We start from the raw sequence: 17,458 nt of genomic DNA, 5'->3' as shown, positions 1-17,458 counted from the left end.
ATCTTTTATCAAGAGGCCTATGTAGAAAGATATATCACATTTCTGACCAGGAAGATTTGATATTATACAAATGGCAAAATTCTCCCATATTAATATATTTAGATGCACTGCCTTTATCAATCTCAATAGCATTTTTCTTTTTTTTTTTTTTTTTTTTTTTGTCTTTTTTGCCATTTCTTGGGCCGCTCCCGTGGCATATGGAGGTTCCCAGGTTAGGGGTCGAATCAGAGCTGTAGCCACTGGCCTACGCCAGAGCCACAGCAATGCAGGATCTGAGCCGAGTCTGCAACCTACACCACAGCTCACGGCGATGTCAGATTCTTAACCCACTGAGCGAGGCAAGGTATTAAACCCGCAACCTCATGGTTCCTAGTCAGATTCGTTAACCACTGCGCCACGACGGGAACTCCTCAATAGCATTTTTCATAGGAATCAACTAGTTAATCTTAAAACATTGGAAGGGTAGGGACTAATGAGAGTCAAAACAAACTTGAGTGTATAGTCAACAATACTGTATTATATACCTAAAATTTGCTAAGAGTAAATCTTAAATATTTCAACACATACACACACAGATGGTAACAACATGAGGACGTGTTAACTAATACTATCGTGGTAATCATTTCACAATACATATATCAAATCATCACCTTGTACAACTTGAAAATGTTATTTATTAAATACATCTCAATAAAGCTGTAAAACAAAAAATCAAATTCAAGGACAAAGAATGAGGAGACTCACTGTACCAACTACTAAGAGTAGCTTTTAGCTATAATAACCTTAAAGTTATGTTATGGTTCAGGGATAGACAAATGGACCAACAGAACGGTATAGAGAGCCGAGGAACTAACCCACTTACACAGGGAATGTGTATTTAATAGAAATGGCATTTCAAACACTTAGAAAGGCTGGACTATCCTTATGAGGTGCTGAAACATTTAACTTTCTATTTGGGAAAAGATAAAATTAGATTCCTACTTCACCATATAAGCAAAAGTAAATTCCAGATGGACAAAAATTTAAATGTGAAGAGCAAAATTTTAAAATTTTTAGAAAACAATATGGGAGAATATCTTGGATGTAGAATCAGGAACAGATTTATTAAATAAAGAACAAATACCCACAAATCTTTAAAGGGTTTATGATTTTGACTGCATCAAATTTAAAAAGTTATTTATAACAGAGGCTAATATAAACAATAAAAAGGCTAGACACAGTTTGAGAGAAGATATTTGCAATTCAAACAATAACTTCAGAATAAATACAGGACAGATGCAAATGTATGAGAAAAGGATAAACCAGTTTTTGTTTTGTTTTGTTTTTTTTTAAGGAGGAAAGGATTAGAAGTGGTCTTTCTGTCCCTTTTCCTCTCCCTCACTCACACACACACACACACACACACACTCACAACTGGTTAGCAAACACAGAATTCCTATATGTAATCAGGAAAGTATAAAATAAGACAATAAAATGCCTTTTACATCTAACAGTTTGGAAAATTTGAAGTCTCACAAGAGATGGTGAGGATGCAGGAAAATAGGAATTTCCAATCTGGTAGGAATGTGAGTTGGTACAACCACTTGGGAGAGTGATCTGTCAACATTGAAGAAAGGAAGAAGTACATTCCATAACACAGGACAATTTCACTTCTAGGTATACACTAAAGAAATTTTGTACATGTGCAAAGATACATGCACAAGAAACAACAATGCAAGAACAACCACAGAAAAGCAACTAACTGTCCTGTCGCTCAACAGAGAAATGGAGAAATTGCAATGTACTAGGCTGCAGTTAGAAAGAATGCACTGGGTCTACACTGTATCCATATAACCCTAACATAAGAAAAGAAAGTTGCAAAAGAATGTAAACACCATGATGCCATTTAAGTAAGTTCTGAATGTACATAAAATGATAGTAAATGTTGTTTTGCACACAGATACTTAGTGAAAGTCCAGAATCATGCACAGGAACAGCATATACCAACTGGAGGCAGAGACAGTTCTACAGAGGGAAGGAGAAGGGATAAGAGTGAAGGAGGTGGGGGGAGCTGGCTAGTTGTATTTTCTTTTTAATCTTTTGTTACACAGGACCTAAAATAAATGGGAAAACGTTGGGAGTTCCTGTTGTGGCTCAGCAGATTACAAAACTGACTAGTATCCTTGAGGATGCAGGTCCCATCCCTGGCCTCACTCAGTAGGTTAAGGATCTGGCCTTGCTACCAGTAAGCTGTGATGAAGTTCAGAGGCACAGTTCATATCCCACGTTGCTGTGGCTGTGGTGTAGGCTGGCAGCTGCAGCTCTGATTCATTCCCTAGCCTGGGAACCTCCATATGCCAGGGGTGCAGCCCTAAATAATAACATAAAATGGAAAATGTTAATAGCTGTTTAATCTAGATGGTAGGCATATGGTGGTCTGCTTAATTTTCTGTCCTTTCTATATGTTTGAAATATTTCCCTTTTTTAAAGATTTTTATTTTTCCCATTATAGTTGATTTACAGTGTTCTGTCGATTTCTACTATACAGCAAAGTGACCCAGTCATACACATATATATATGTATATTCTTTTTCTCACATTATCCTCCATCATGTTCCATCACAAGGGACTAGATATAGTTCCCTGTGCTATTCAGCAGACTCTCATTGCTTATCTACTGCAAATGCAATATGAAATACTTCTTAATTTAGGAAATTAAAATATAGAAACTTTTTTTTAAAAAAAGCTGAGAACCAGAATTCAAGTCTTTTCTCTCTTATCTTCTTCAAAATAACTCAATACAACAAACATTTCTGCACATCCCCTGGGCAAGGTAGAGGGAAGCCAGTTGTTAGAGAAATGTGGTCCCAAATTCAAGGACTACAAGTCCTAACAGGAAGCATGGTTAACAATTATTTCTTATCCTTTTGAGTTAGTGGTTGGTACCCACCACTGAGGAAAACAACTGTTAGGTTTTCATTTGAGCTAAATATAAATGCAACAAGGAAAGACCCATGTGAAGGGCTTTCCCCAGGGCCACACTCTTGGCTGTCACACCTCCAGATGACAGTCACAAGCTCCCTCTGACTGCCAAGATGTCATTGGATGGTGGCGCCTATCTTGGTGCATGTGGCATTGCCAGGGCTGCTGGGATTCTAGACCATTTCACAGGCTGCAGGTAGCAGGGTTCTTCTGCAGAGGCCATGTTCTCCCAGCTTGACCTTGGATAACTGGTTTACTGGGGGTGAGAAGTGAAAAAAAGGAGTTCACTATGGAGACAGTAAAAGGATGAGTGGTTGCCAGGGTTTTGGGGGGGGGCAGGGAGGCTAAATAGGCAGAGCCCAGAGGATTTTAGGGCAATGAAACTACTCTTTATGATACTACAATGGCAGATACATGTCACTGCACATTTGTCCAAACGCATAGAATATACAGCATCAAGAGTAAACTCTGGAGTTCCTGTCGTGGTGCAGTGGTTAACGAATCCGACTAGGAACCATGAGGTTGCGGGTTCGGTCCCTGCCCTTGCTCAGTGGCTTAACGATCTGGCGTTGCCGTGAGCTGTGGTGTAGGTAGATGCAGCTTGGATCCCATGTTGCTGTGGCTCTGGTGTAGGCCGGTGGCTACAGCTCCGATTCGACCCCTAGCCTGGGAACTCCACATGCCGCAGGAGCGGCCCAAGAAATGGCAAAAAGACAAAAAAAAAAAAAACTAAAAAAAAATAAAAGAGTAAACTCTAAGGAGTTCCCAATGTGGCTCAGTGGGAACGAACCCGAGTAGCATCCATGAGGATGGAGGTTCAATCCCTGGCCTCGCTCAGTGGGCTAAGGACCCAGCACTGCTGTGAGCTGTGGTGTAGGTCACAGACGCGGCTTGGATCCCACATTGCTGTGGTGTAGGCTGACAGCTGCAGCTCTGATTCAACCCCTAGCCTGGGAACTTCCATATGCTGCTGGTGCAGCCCTAAAAAGATAAAATAAAAACAATTTTTTAAAAAATAAAGTCTTTTTTAAAAAAGAAGCTCACAGTCTGGTGGGAAAACAAATATAAAGACCAAGAGACACAGTCCATAAAAGAAATAGAAACAATATGCTGAAAGAATTACAGGCAAAAGAAATAAGATTGCAGAGAAGATTTCTTGGAACCTAGAGAATTTCAGATCAGCCTCATTTCTGGTCCATGACTATGTGAAGACTGTCCTTCAAATCCCTAACTGAAGGGTCAAAGGGTATCATCTCAAGTTGCCATCAACAGAGGATGCTTTATAGACGTGACACAGGAATCCACCGGTTAGGCTTAAAAGGCTCCCCTCCCTTACCCACTCTTTTTATCCTCTGCCACCGTGTGCCTAAGAATGACATTCCAGTGTAGACCATACAGCCATCAGCGTGAGTGTAGACACAGAATTCAGTGGGTTAGATGGGCAGAAAGGAAGAAAAAGAGTGAGAGGCAGAAAACGAATCCAGCAGCAGCAGGTAAGAAGTTAAGACTTACTGGTGTTTCATAAAAAAAGCCTGAATCAAGAAGTAGGTTTCCCAGCTGAGACCAGGCTCCTTGGAACAAGAGCAAATGGATGGCACAAAGGAGATCTGGGGACCTCCTCACTTCCAGGTAAACAAACATAAACTACAAAGCGAAATCAGAATGTGTGCCCCCAGGGTTTATTCTACGAGTCTGTGCAGGCTTAATAAAGATATCCAGGTCTAATCCCCAGAATCCGTGAATGTTGCCTGATGTGGCCAGAGAGACTTTGCCGTGGGATTAAATTTAGGCTCTTGATGGGGAGATTATCTGGGATTATCCAGCTGGGACCTAAATGCAATCACAAGTGTCCTTCTAAGAGGGAAGCAGAGGGAGATTTGACACAGAGTAAGAAGGAATGTGACCATTGAAGCAAGATGCTGGCTTTTGAACGAGAGGAAGAGGCCTTGGGTTGAGGAATGCAAAGAATGCAGCTCTAGAAACCAAAAAAGGTAACAAATGGAGTCTCCCCTAGAGCTTGCAAAGGGAGCCAGGAGCTGCCAGCATCCTGATTTGGGGCATGTAAAACTGATTTCTGACTTCTGACCCACCAAGTTCACTGTAATTTGTTACAGCAGCCCTAAGAAACTAATGCAGGTTTCTTTGGTTGTCCTGATAAAAGACTTAGAAGTCTTAGCCATTTTGAAATGAAGTTGATAGGGCCATGTGGTAGGAGTCAAGATTGTGACCCTAAAGACAGGGACCTGCTATATAGCACAGGGAACTCTTCCCAATATTCTGTGATAATTTATATAAGAATCTGAAAAAGAATGGATGTGTGTATAAGCATAACTGAAATTATCATAACATTGTCAATCAGCTATACTTCAATAAAACTTAAAAAAAAAAAAAAAGATTGCAGTCCTAAAGAAGGCAGGGGGCAGGACAGGGTGATATTCTGGGCAAAGACTGGCATGTAGGTGGCTTACTGGGAGTGCTTTGGGGAATAGCACTGCCTGGAGTGAGGGAAGCAGGCCTGGGCAGAAGGCAAAGTTGTACTTGGAGGCAGTGGCACAGAGGTCCTAGCCTATTCCACAGGGAGCTCTGGAGAGACAGTGGCCCTGCAAACATGCCCTGCATTGAGCAAAGGGGCTCATCCTTTTCACCCGTGACAATGACAAGTCATCAGATGCAGGCTGTTCCTAGGTAAAGGGTTGTAATCTCGAGTGATTATCAAAAAGTAATCCCTGGGGAGGGACTCAGCGGTGGGCCACCCACAGGCAACACACCTGGCACCTGGGAGAGTACATGCCTTGGTCCTGAGGTGGGGTCAGGGCAGCAAATGCACCATCCACTGCCCCGTGGGAGCAGCCCCCAACACAATTTAATCTGCTTAAATCCCTGCTACAGAGACGTATGGGAAAGTTTCCTATTGACTCCATCTCATTCCTTCAGAGGCGCAGTCCAAGTCCTGAGTCTGTGTGATTCTTTTGAGAAGCTTGCTGAAAGCAGCTCAGGGACACTTTGAGCAAAGAGGCTGACATAACCCTAAGTGCTTTGGTCTTGGACTGAGGTTTGAAAATAAACCTCCCCATGGAATATTTGGAAAGCCTTCTGAGAAAGCCCCTGAATAAATACATAACCCCTTGCGCTATTGGTTGGAATTGTTTTGGCCTGGTTTTCTGGGACTTGTACTGTGCCCTGGCTGATAAATGAAGCCATGTGCAAAGCACAGGGAGCCCAGGGCCAAAACTTGTCCCCACCATCACACCACACCAGGCACTAGCCAGCTCTGGCTTCATACTCTGATGCAGCGGTTCTAGGGCAACACAGAGTTGAGGGTGATTTCCAGCGAGCCTGCCCTCTGGAGAGACCCACTGTCAGAAGAAAAACCTTAAACAAGCCACAGGCCTTTGATTCCAGCTTTTGTTGCGCTAAATCCTGCTAAAAGGCCTTACAGCACTCAGCTGCTTGAGTACTGCCCAGAGCATAATTTAGTGACTTGGAACCATCCAGGGGCTCAGAGGCATCACTCTGAATTGACTGTGGTGTCTGAAGGTCTGGGGTCTGGTCTTCTTTCTGACATTTCTTAACAGTGTGACCTTGGGTAAGGCTCTGCCATCTGAACCTGCTTTCCTTCTGTGTAGCACAGGTGGCACAACATTGTCTCAAAGGTTCTGTCCTGTCCTGCTACTCAGGGACTCTGTCTCCTTCATGGGCATGGGGGTTGCAGAGAATGACAGGCATTTGTACAGATGCTGGCACATCCTAAAATCTCAGAATTTGGGAGTAAATTCATGCCATCAGATTTCTTTCAAATGGATGAATACATGAATATATCATGCTTCCTGGCACTGGCTGCTTTTGCTCAAAATCAGCAGCTTGGGATTCATTTGCATCACCAAAACAGACCCCGTTCATCAGCCTGTGAATTTTCCAGGGGTTTGTGCATGAGTGGCCATTACAATTTTTTTTTTTAACCTGCAGGACTATTTCAGAAGTTTAGTGGAGTGGCAGAAGAGAAAGCCAGCTAACTTATTTGTCAGAATGTTTGCATTGCAATTGGTGCCAACGGCTCACCTTGTGACATTGGCAAGCCATTTAATCACAACTGAAGCTGCTGATAGGGATACAGGTCAAGGTCAGCCCTGCCTCCCTCACATGGTAACTGCAAATATCAAGTGAAATGGAGTTCATGAGAGAACTCTGGAACCTGTAAAGCTTATCAAAAATTAAGCAATTATTATTATTCCAGTAACACCTTCAAAGCCACACGAGGGGTATCTATTCCATCAGTTGCCTTTGCTAGGGATAAGCCTTTCTTTTTCAAAGGAGAGGTTTTTTAGTCAGTGTTGTCAGAATATAAGCAGAGTGAGTACAAAGATTTATTTTGCCAGCTTCTGAGGTTCCCAAGAGAATGATTCCCAGCAGTAAAAGTTGCTAAAATAGTTTGTGAGGTCACCTGCTCTTAGCAACCAAAATTGGTTGGGAAGGAACTAGCCTGAATCTACCCAGAGGACTGATGCTCATGCCGCCCCTGCAACTGTAAGGGCAATTGCTTATGCAGCCTGAAGCACCCTGAGCCTCTGCTTCTGCATTAGAATAGGCAGTTCTGTGAGCGCCTTCAGAGCACACATTAGTCACATGGCTCCTCTGGTTAGGAGGATGACTGCACATGTGAATCCAATCACAATACAACGGTCACAGTCCTTAAGACTTCAATATGCAAACCTGATTCCTTCCAGTCTGCAGCAAGGTCACAGGGCAACACCTCATCTATTCTTTTCTCCCAATTTGGACTCTCAGAAAAACCCTACAAAAGGAAAAGACAACTCCCCGAAAGGGTATCATTGCCAGAAATGCAGCATGATTCTGCTTCTAGATCTGAAAACATCTTGAATTCAACTACCCTTCAAAAAGATGATTGAGAAAAGATTCCAGCAAGCCAACTGACAGCAGATTTCCTCGTCTCGCTACATGCTTACAAGAACCTAAAGCAGCAGTGAAGGAAATGCAAACTGTGCCAAGATTAGAATGACTTACAGAAACTCTGCTTGTATTTACTCATTTCCCAAGTCTCCATTTTCCTCTTTCGACTCCTGGGAAACAATGACGCTTGAGGCTGCTGTCTGGGTGGAAACAGGCATGGCAGGTCTGGAGGGCCCAGGCTAAGGGCCTGGTGAAGTCAGCACAGATTGGCGGGTGGCCTTGTGCTCAGGGAGGGGAAACTCTGGGAGGATGGGATCTGTTGTTATAGAAACGAGAGTCTTCCTGGGTGCACAAAGGTAGGGCAACAGGTCTTTGGGAACACAGAGCAGATACAAATGACCTAGAACAGTGCCGTAGGATTCAGCACAGGCTGACAGGCAGACCCACGCACAGTGCAACTGAGCGTGACAGCAGAAGAGGGGCTGGCGCTCGTCTGCTCAGGGTTGAAGCTCTGTCTCCCCTCAGGCAGATGTCAGCTGGCAGGTGCACCCTGCTTGCTCCTCAGCGAGGCAGAACTTTGCAGGTGCTTGTGATTACGGAGCCAGCAAGGGTTAGGTCTTCTGGGAGGTTCTTAACGGCCTTAATGTCAGCTACCCGTGCGTTTCTACGTATCTTCAGCTAATTAACTAGTGTTTCATATGCTGTAAGGGAAAACTTGGATCCACCTGAGTTGCCTTCCTCTGTCCCGCTCCGCATGTCCCAAACACGCAAACATGCACATGCATACATGCACACAGAATAACACCAATACACTTAATGATCAAGACACACACTCTGACACAGATACACTCTCATAAACCCACCCTCATGGGCCCTCCCACATAGAAATATTTCTGAGGTTAGAGAAGGCTTATACTTCAGAGAATAGAGCTTAGCTGTGTTTTTAAACATGGCAGCTGGCAAAGGGATATTTGTTGCAAAGTAGAGTGGTTGCCAAGCTCACAGGAATCTGGGTTTGAAGTAATGAAGCTCCAGCTCTTTTTAAAATAGCTGAGATGCCTTGGTTATGGCTGTTTGTTTTTTAACTTCCCTGAGATTTGTCATGGTGTGCGGTTTCAAAATAACCCTACCAGGGACCCTGCAGTTGATACTTGCTCAGGATATAAGTGAAGTGTGTAGCACAAGAGACAAGAATAAGCCTGCTCAGGGTGGCCATCCTGAAGGTGAACAGGTGACCCCTTCCTGCTCTGGGCCCTGGGCCAAGAATCCTGATCTTGACTGTCCATAAGACCCTCCCTGTCCAGATACCTCCTGGTAGAAATGCCCAGTAGGGTTCTTTAACCCATGACTTTACAAAGACAGCAAAAATGGCCAACTGAGAATGACTGACTCCAACTGTGAAAAGAGAATTATGGGCACTTTGTTACACAGTCCCAAAGCCATCAATAACAGCCCAGGAGTTTCCTGTCATGGCTCAGCGGAAACAAGTCTGACTAGTATCCATGAGGATGCAGGTCCGATCCCTGGCCTTGCTCAGTGGGTTAAGGATCTGGCATTGCAGGGACCTGTGGTGTAGATTGCAGACATGGCTCGGATCTGGTGTTGCTGTGGCTGTGGTGTAGGCCAGCAGCTACAGCTCTGATGTGACCCCTAGCCTGGGAACCTTCATATGCTTCAGGTGCGGCCCTAAAAAGACCAAAAAAAAAAAAAATTGATAGCCCAGTTCTGAAGTCAATTTCCACATCCTTTTTACCAAAGGTTTGTCTATAGACCCATATCGCTGTCTGATCCCGTTCAGGTCCTTTTTTCCTTCCACTGTTCCAGTTCTCATATATTGGCTCCCCTCTGCTGTGTACTTTACCATGTGAGTTATGAGCCTGTTTATGTTGATGGACCAGAGAGAGCACTGTGTGTTCTCCCAAATCCTTCTTTTTCTCCTGAGCACAGTGGAAAACTCATTTCCCAGCCTCTCAAGCAATGGGAACCATACATTGACCCCCCGCCAGTAGAATGAGGCAGAGGTGAGGATGCCACTTCATGGAGTACAGTCCCCCTACCCCCACAAGCACGACCTCAATGTCACACAGTTGAGAAATAAACCTTTCCTGTGTTACGCCAGTGAGATTTGAAGATAGCTCTCAAAATAGACTCTTTCACTGACCCGGGATAGAAATGCTAACTTTGGGAGTTCTCTTGTGGCACAGTGGAAACAAATCTGACTAGGAACCATGAGGTTGGGGGTTTAATCCCTGGGTTAAGGATCTGGCATTGCTGTGAGCTGTGGTGTAGGCCGGCAGCAACCACTCCGATTAGACTTCTAGCCTGGGAACCTCCATATGCCGGGGGTGCAGCCCTAAAAAGACAAAAGAAAAAAGAAAAAGAAAAAGAAAGAAAGAAAGAAAAGGAATGCTAATTTTGAAGAATTCTTGGTTACTCTACTATGGCTCAAAGTTTAGACTGAGTAAATTTCTTGTTGACTGTATGTGTACACCCAGAGTTATTCCAATTAGTACAATGCCTACTGTCTGGTGACCCTAGAATGGCTACTTTATGTGCAGTGCTGGAGTTCTTTGCTCATTTCTTCTTTTTTTCTTTTTTCTTTCTTTCTTTCCTTTTTTTTTTTTTTTTTTTTTTTTTGGCTGCACCGCAGCCTGTGGAATTCCTGGGCCAGGGATCAGATCTGAGCCACAGGCTAGACCTAAGCTGTAGCTGTGGAAATGCTGGATCCTTAACCTACCGTGCTGGGCCAGGGATTGAACCTGTGTCCCACTGCTCCCAAGACACTGCCAATCCTGCTGCACTACAGTGGGAACTCTTTTTTTTTTTTTCTTTTTTCTTTTAATGGGTGGCATATGGAAGGTCCCAGGCCAGGGATTGAATCTGAGCTAGAGCTGTGACCTATGCCAAAGCTGTGGCAATGCAAGGTCCTTTAACCCATTGCACCTGGCCAGGAATTGCACTCTCACCTCCATAGAAACCCCAGCCAGTGCAGTTGGATTCTTAAGCCACTGTGCCATAGCAGGAGCCCCTCTTTTTTCTTTTCTATGCTGCCCCGTGTTGCATTGCATGGGACGGGTTTTAAAAAGTTCATAGCATTTTAGTGCACACAATGTGAAAACGTGTTCCCCACTGGCAAAACTCACTCCCCTCTGGTTCCTTCCAGGTAGGCATATCAACCAAAGCTCAGACTCACCTGTTTCCATCTTGGCCATAGAAGGCTATAGTCTAGCCTGGAAGACAAAGGCTTTTCTGGATCTCCCTTGTTTGAAGGTATATTTTTTCCCAAGAGATCCTTGCTGTTCATCTTCAGCATCTGTGGAGCATTAGGACAGTTATAAATAATGAGGCAGTCATTGGCTGTCCATAAACTGAGACCTCTCATGAGCCCAGTAAGTCTAGAACATTTCATTTATTTTTGAGAACTGGAGAGACAGGACAATTTAGATTAGTGGAAAGAGCACAAGATTAGGTTACTGACCTAGATCTTAATTTGGACTCTTCCATTAACTTGCTGGGTGACATCGAACAGGCTGCAACTTCCCCTGGCCTCTGTTCGTTTCCTTACCTGTCATAGCAGGTGATATCACTTTCTCTGGCTAATCCAATGGGGTCCTTGAATTGTATGGAATCAAACAGATAATGTGTATAGAAACACAAAGAAGTTACATGGGGGAAACTGTAAGGAATTACTTAAAGAAAACTCAGAGTTCCTGTCGTGGCTCAGTTGTTTGAGAATCCAACTAGGAACAATGAGGTTGGGGGTTTGATCCCTGACCTCGCTCAGTGGGTTGGGGATCTGGCGTTGCCGTGAGCTGTGGTATAGGTTGCAGATGCGGCTCGGTCGGATCCCATGTTGCTATGGCTCTGGTGTAGGCTGGTGGCTACAGCTCTGATTAGACCCCCGCCTAGCCTGGGAACCTCCATATGTCACGGGAGCAGCCCTAGAAAAGGCAAAAAAAAAAAAAAAAAAAAAAAGAAAAGAAAAAGAAAACTCATGTACAGTCAGGTGGTTATGCTATAGACTAACCAGACCTCTGCCAGAAGGATTGCTCTTTGGAAATGGACCTTATCGTCTTTAGGTTCATTTGATGATTTTCCCACTTTAGTTCATGTATGTACTAAAAAGCATAGGGCAGTGGTTTATGGGTGGGGTACCATAATCCATAAAATGGCATCACCACTTTTCTGGCTAGCTTATCAGCTTAGAGCTCTTACTTAGTTCCAATATCTACTCAATAATATTAGAGTTAGGTCTGCCTATGTTAAAAACTCTTAAAACCATGACCAGACAATTCCAAGACTGGGAATCTATCCTCTGCGTAGAAATATATGAGAAATTAACCACGTTAGAGGCTATTCAGTGTCTGGAATAACAAACACTGAGTAGAAACATCTAGATTTGCACCATAAAGGAAGACTGGTTAAATCAACCGTGGACCATCCATCCACTGGCAAAAGAGATAGCTGTGAATGTTAACTCTGATATACTGATATGGGACATTCCCCACCAAATTTCATTAAGCTAAAAAAGCAAATTGTAGAGCAGTATGTAAAATTTGATACCAACTGTGTTGAAACTTTTTTTTAAAGTTTTTCCTTGTGTATGCATAATATATCTCTGAAGGAATACCAAAATGCTGGTATTATTGTTTGCCTCTGGAGAAGAATATAGACTAACTAGGAAATAGACAGTAGAAGTGCCATTTTTCGTTGTTGTTTTATTTTGCATTTTTTTTTTTTTTTGGCCATACCTAAGGCACAAGGAAGTTCCTGGGCCAAGGACAGAACTCAAGCCATAGCACAGCCAAGCTGCTGCTGTGAAAATGCTGGATCCTTGGAGTTCCCATCGTGGCTCAGTGGTTAACGAATCCAACTAGGAACGATGAAGTTGCAGGTTCGATCCCTGGCCTTGCTCAGTGGGTTAAGGATCCGGCGTTGCCCTGAGCTATGGTGTAGGTTGCAGATGTGGCTCAGATCCCACATTGCTGTGGCTCTGGCATAGGCCAGTGGCTACAGCTCCATTTAGACCCCTAACCTGAGAACCTCCAAATGCTGAGGGAGCAGCCCTAGAAAAGGCAAAAAGACAAAAAAGAAAAAGAAAAAAATAAAATGCTGGATCATTAACCTGCTGTACCTGAAGCGAACTTCTGATGGGCCATTTTTGTTTTTTAAATTTAAAAACTTGTGACTATATTAACTATTCAAAACAAAGCATAACAAAACCAAAACCAAGATTAGATTAAGTTTGTTTTATAGTACTAAAACATACATAACTAAAATTTATCATTTTTAAGTGTATTGTTCAGTGACATTAAATACATTCATATTTTTTTGTGGAACCATCACCATCATCCACGTCCAGAATGGTAACATCCAGTTCATTTTTGATTCAGAGCTCCTGCGCATTTCCATAAAGGACAAGAAACTCGTGTTCCTTCCCAAGGAGGAAAAAGCACCAGTGAAAGTTTCTTCTAAAGGCTTCTCAACTCTTCACCCCCACTGCTCCATGGGAAGGTAAATGCCTAAGCTGACTGGTGATTTGGGAGAAAACTGAAATTCAGCCCTGTCTAGGTATTCTCTTTCACAGCATCCTGCCTCAGGATGCACACATCTGCTCCACCAGCCAGTAAACTCACTTAGGCAAACCCTGCCCCTGTATAAGAAGGCCTGTCATTCTAAGAAAATAAGATCAACTCAGGAAGAAAGGATAGTGGGCTCATTAGGGCTAGACTCAGAAAGGTATACCTTGATTTGTCCAAGATGGATTCTTCCTAATCAGCCTTCCAGAAAAAGAGTTGGCCTAAAAGAGCCAAGGAAGCAAGTTGCAGCCCAGGGTTGAAGGGGCAGATCCCAGGTCATCTCTAGGCTTGGCTCCAGCCTACTGAACAGGTCAGGAGAAAGCTGTGGTCCTTCTACAATCATGAATACTGGGGGATGGGCCTTGCCACTACAGCTAGCTGCAGGGACAAGGCTTTGACCCCCCCCCCAACCCTGATTATGCAAGGGGAGGGGCCGGTGATCTCCACACCCCCAAATCCCGAGCTGGTAGGAGACGGCTTGGAGCCATGCCAGAGCCTTGTGTTGTATTTTGACCACTAATTACTCCAGAGGAGAGCTTGGTGTTTCTCTAACAACAGAGCTTGAAAACGTCACAGCTCAAGTTTCAGGGTCCATTTTCTAGAATCCGATGTCTGGCTACACTGATCAGTGTGTTCTGCCCTAGAAGGCAGAGGGCAGTAGGGACCCACATACCTGTTCCTGTCTCTGTGTTTTCCCCAAGGAACGCTGTCCCACCAGAGCTGGTGTGTCTGCTCTCTGGTCATTTGCCGTGTTCGTATGCAGCTTCTAAGTCAGTGCTGGTGGCAAGAAGATGATATTTTCATATTTAGACTCTGGTGTCTAAAATCCCTCCATTATATTCACTCCAAATTTGGAAGGGGAATATGGGATTGCTTTATCATGACCTATTTAAACCCCAACAATTTTATTAAATTACTAAACTATAATGTTGGCCACCGCCTGCTCCTGTAGAGTTTCTCCTGGTTATTTCAGAGAATCCTTTATGGGGGTATCTAAAGTTTCGTATCTAATAACAGTATTTCCTTGCCCCTGCCACTGCTGTCCATGGTCCCCAGGATCACTGCTCTGTGGCGCATGGCCTTTGTAAAATGCTTTCACCACACAGCCTCTAGGAGGCGCTCTGATCTGCCCTTCTTCACTAGGACCCAAACATGTCCCAGCCTGTTCTTCTTTTTCCACAATCTTGCTTAGGTTGAACTGGACTCAAGGTTCAGGGAAGCACAAGAAGAGAACTGAGAGGTAATATATGGTTTCTCTGAATCTACAGGCTGATATACTGACTTATAGTTGCTTAAATGTCGACCTGCCTATAAAGAATTCACTCATACCTATCCCTGGAGGTACTCAAAGCATGGCCAGGCCCATCACTTGAAGCTCAGCAAAGAAAAGAATTTCTCCCTCTTGCTATTTAGTCTAAGGTCTACATTTTCAATCTTTATTTCCTGTCCTAGGATCCACTTCTTTCCAGGGTGATTGACAGCAGCGATGTTCACTCCTTTCAAGAGAAACACCACCCTCCTCTACAGGAGCATTTCCTGGCAACCACATCAGAACACAGTGGTCTTATAATAGTACTTTCTGGGCTAATCAATCTTCAATAATATCATGGTCAGGAGACGAGAAGTTCAATCCAGGTTGAATCCTGCCAAAACCAAACCAGTCCCCTTGCTAAGGTGAAGTCATTTTCAGCTCACCATCCCCACCCTTTTGCCTTTTGGCCTCATGTGAACAAAAACACACTCATCCAAGTAGAACACATGCATACGTCAGTGGTGTAAGAAATCATTTTTCTAAGGGAAACAGATCTACAGAGATGCAACTCTTTCCGCACTAACAGTAGTAACCTGTTCCCTTATCTTACAAAGGAGCTTAGCCTCTGGAATCAGTAATATCTCCATTTTATAAAGCTGTGTTTATTTTACATTTTTGGAGTATAAAGACTCATTCAGATGGTTTGCCCCAAAACAGAAGTCTGTACTTTTTGAATTTAAGTTTCTACTTTTTGAGTGACATACAACTACTTGTGGTTTTAAAATGTCAGTTTTTCCAGGTTGTATCCATTAAGATTTCAAATAAGTCTCAGCCCAGGCACCACATAAATGCTAATTTCAGTTGGAATCCAAATTCCTTAGCATAACCTTCAAGGCAAAACACACTTGGGCCTGTCTCACCAACACATATGAATGTATCTCCCCATCATTTCAAACATGCATGTCTCTACCCAAGTTGGAGAAAAGTCTTTCCAGAAGCTACACTTGCATCTTTTTTTTTTTTTTTTTTTTTTTTTTTTTTTTTTTTTGGTCTTTTTGTCTTTTTAGGGCTGTATTCACGGCATATGGAGATTCCCAGGCTAGGGGTCCAGTTGGAGCTATAGACGCTGGCCTACACCACAGCCACAGCAACGTCAGATCTGAGCCAGGTCTTTGACCTACACCACAACTCATGGCAATGCCAGATCCTTAACTCACTGAGTGAGGCCAGGGATCTAACCCACATCCTCATGGATGCTAGTCAGGTATATTAACCACTGAGCCACAATGGGAATTCTAACACTTGCATCTTTATTCATGCCACCCTTCCATCTAGTATCTCTCTGATCAAATTCCCCACCATTTGAGGAAGTCTTTTACTTCACTTGATGCTGTTCATTTTTCCCTTTGGATTTGTCCAAGGCTCCTCTCATTCATCCACCCACCCACCTACCTACCCAACAGCAGTGCATCAGAGGCCTTGCCTTGTACAAGATGCTATGTTGGCTCTATGGGGCTTTTGGAAATAGCTAACATGTGGGTTCTCCCTCAAGGAGTTTACAATCTTGTAGAAAAGTATACATACACCAAAGCTGTGTTAGTTTTCCACTCTAGAACCATTTACATTTCTTTTCTCACCTCAAAATCTTCTGTACTCTTTCTCTTGTTACTCATCCTTCATAGTCAGAAGAGGCATTTGAACAATAACATTATTTACCCACTCTGTAATTGATGTTTTTTTTCCTTCCAGTTCTTAGACACTTCTAATCAAGCTGCTATAAACATAAATAGCCATTCTCTGATTCCAAACTTGCCCTGAGCTCTACAGAAAAAAGAGATGTGATGAGATGAGGCCTCCCTCATGTTCTCAACACCAAACCATCCACCTACCTGCACTGGTAACCACAGTCTCTACCATCCCTTGTCCCTGCTCTTACCTAAGCTAAGTGTTTCCATTAGGATCCAGATCTCTCTGCAATTGTCCCCATTCTTTCCTGTGTAGCCAATTTCTCTCTCTATTGGCTCACTCTCATCCACACACATGTATGCCTTAATCGCACACATTAAAAAAAAAAAATGTAGGAGTTCCTGTTGTGGCTCAGTGGTAACAAACCCAACTAGTATCCATGAGGACACGGGTTTGATCCCTGGACTCAAACAGCGGGTTAAGGATGAGCTGGGGTGAAGGTCACAGACATGGCTCAGATCTGGCCTTGCTGTGGCTGTGCTGCAGGCCAGCAGTGCAGCTACAATTCAACCCCTAGCCCAGGAACTTCTATACACTGCAAGTGCAGCCCTAAAAAAAAAAAACAAAAAACAAAAAACAAAAAAACCCCACAAAATCCAAACATGCTCCTTTGAGCCCACCCTCCAGCTTCTGCTGTCCTTTTTCTGCTTTCTGCCACAGCCACATTCTTCAGAAGGGATGTCTACAAGCATTGTCACTGCTTCTTTACCACCCATACTTTCCCAAACTCTCTCCAAACCCAGTTGTGCTTTACCGACCACTTTGAGGAAAAGGCTTTTGTCAGTCACCAATTGCCAAAGCCCTTGACCAGCTCTGTCTCCATCTTTCTTGGCGTCACAGCAGGGTTTGGCCTGACTGACCTGCCCCTCCTTTCCCACGAGTCCTTTGCTCCAGGCCTTAGGCCACCACCCACTTTCCTGGCTTCCCTGCTATGTCCTTGGCTGCTGCTGCTGAGCCTCCTTTGCTGAGTCCTTTCTTATACTAAGTTTGAAATGTTGAGGACATCAGAGCTC

The 17,458-nt window shown here is 43.7% G+C and overlaps 1 long non-coding RNA gene across 1 annotated transcript in view; it reads left to right on the top strand.

The window, feature by feature from the left end:
• The window catches only part of LOC146396977 (uncharacterized), a 48,993-nt gene extending 35,611 nt beyond the window's left edge, over positions 1-13,382 (top strand). The window contains exon 4 of the long non-coding RNA XR_014826607.1: positions 13,262-13,382. This is a non-coding gene — a long non-coding RNA (uncharacterized LOC146396977). The remainder of the gene's footprint in view (positions 1-13,261) is intronic.
• Positions 13,383-17,458: the final 4,076 nt, after the last annotated feature.

The sequence above is a fragment of the Sus scrofa genome, chromosome 14, assembly GCF_054392235.1.
Source record: "Sus scrofa isolate SSC_HxYL_T2T_F1_AM1 chromosome 14, Sscrofa_HxYL_maternal_Yorkshire_Landrace_v2.0, whole genome shotgun sequence".
NCBI classification, from domain to species: Eukaryota; Metazoa; Chordata; class Mammalia; order Artiodactyla; family Suidae; genus Sus; species Sus scrofa.
Note: the sequence above shows the minus strand (reverse complement) of the source record. Positions and strands in the feature narration are given on the sequence as shown.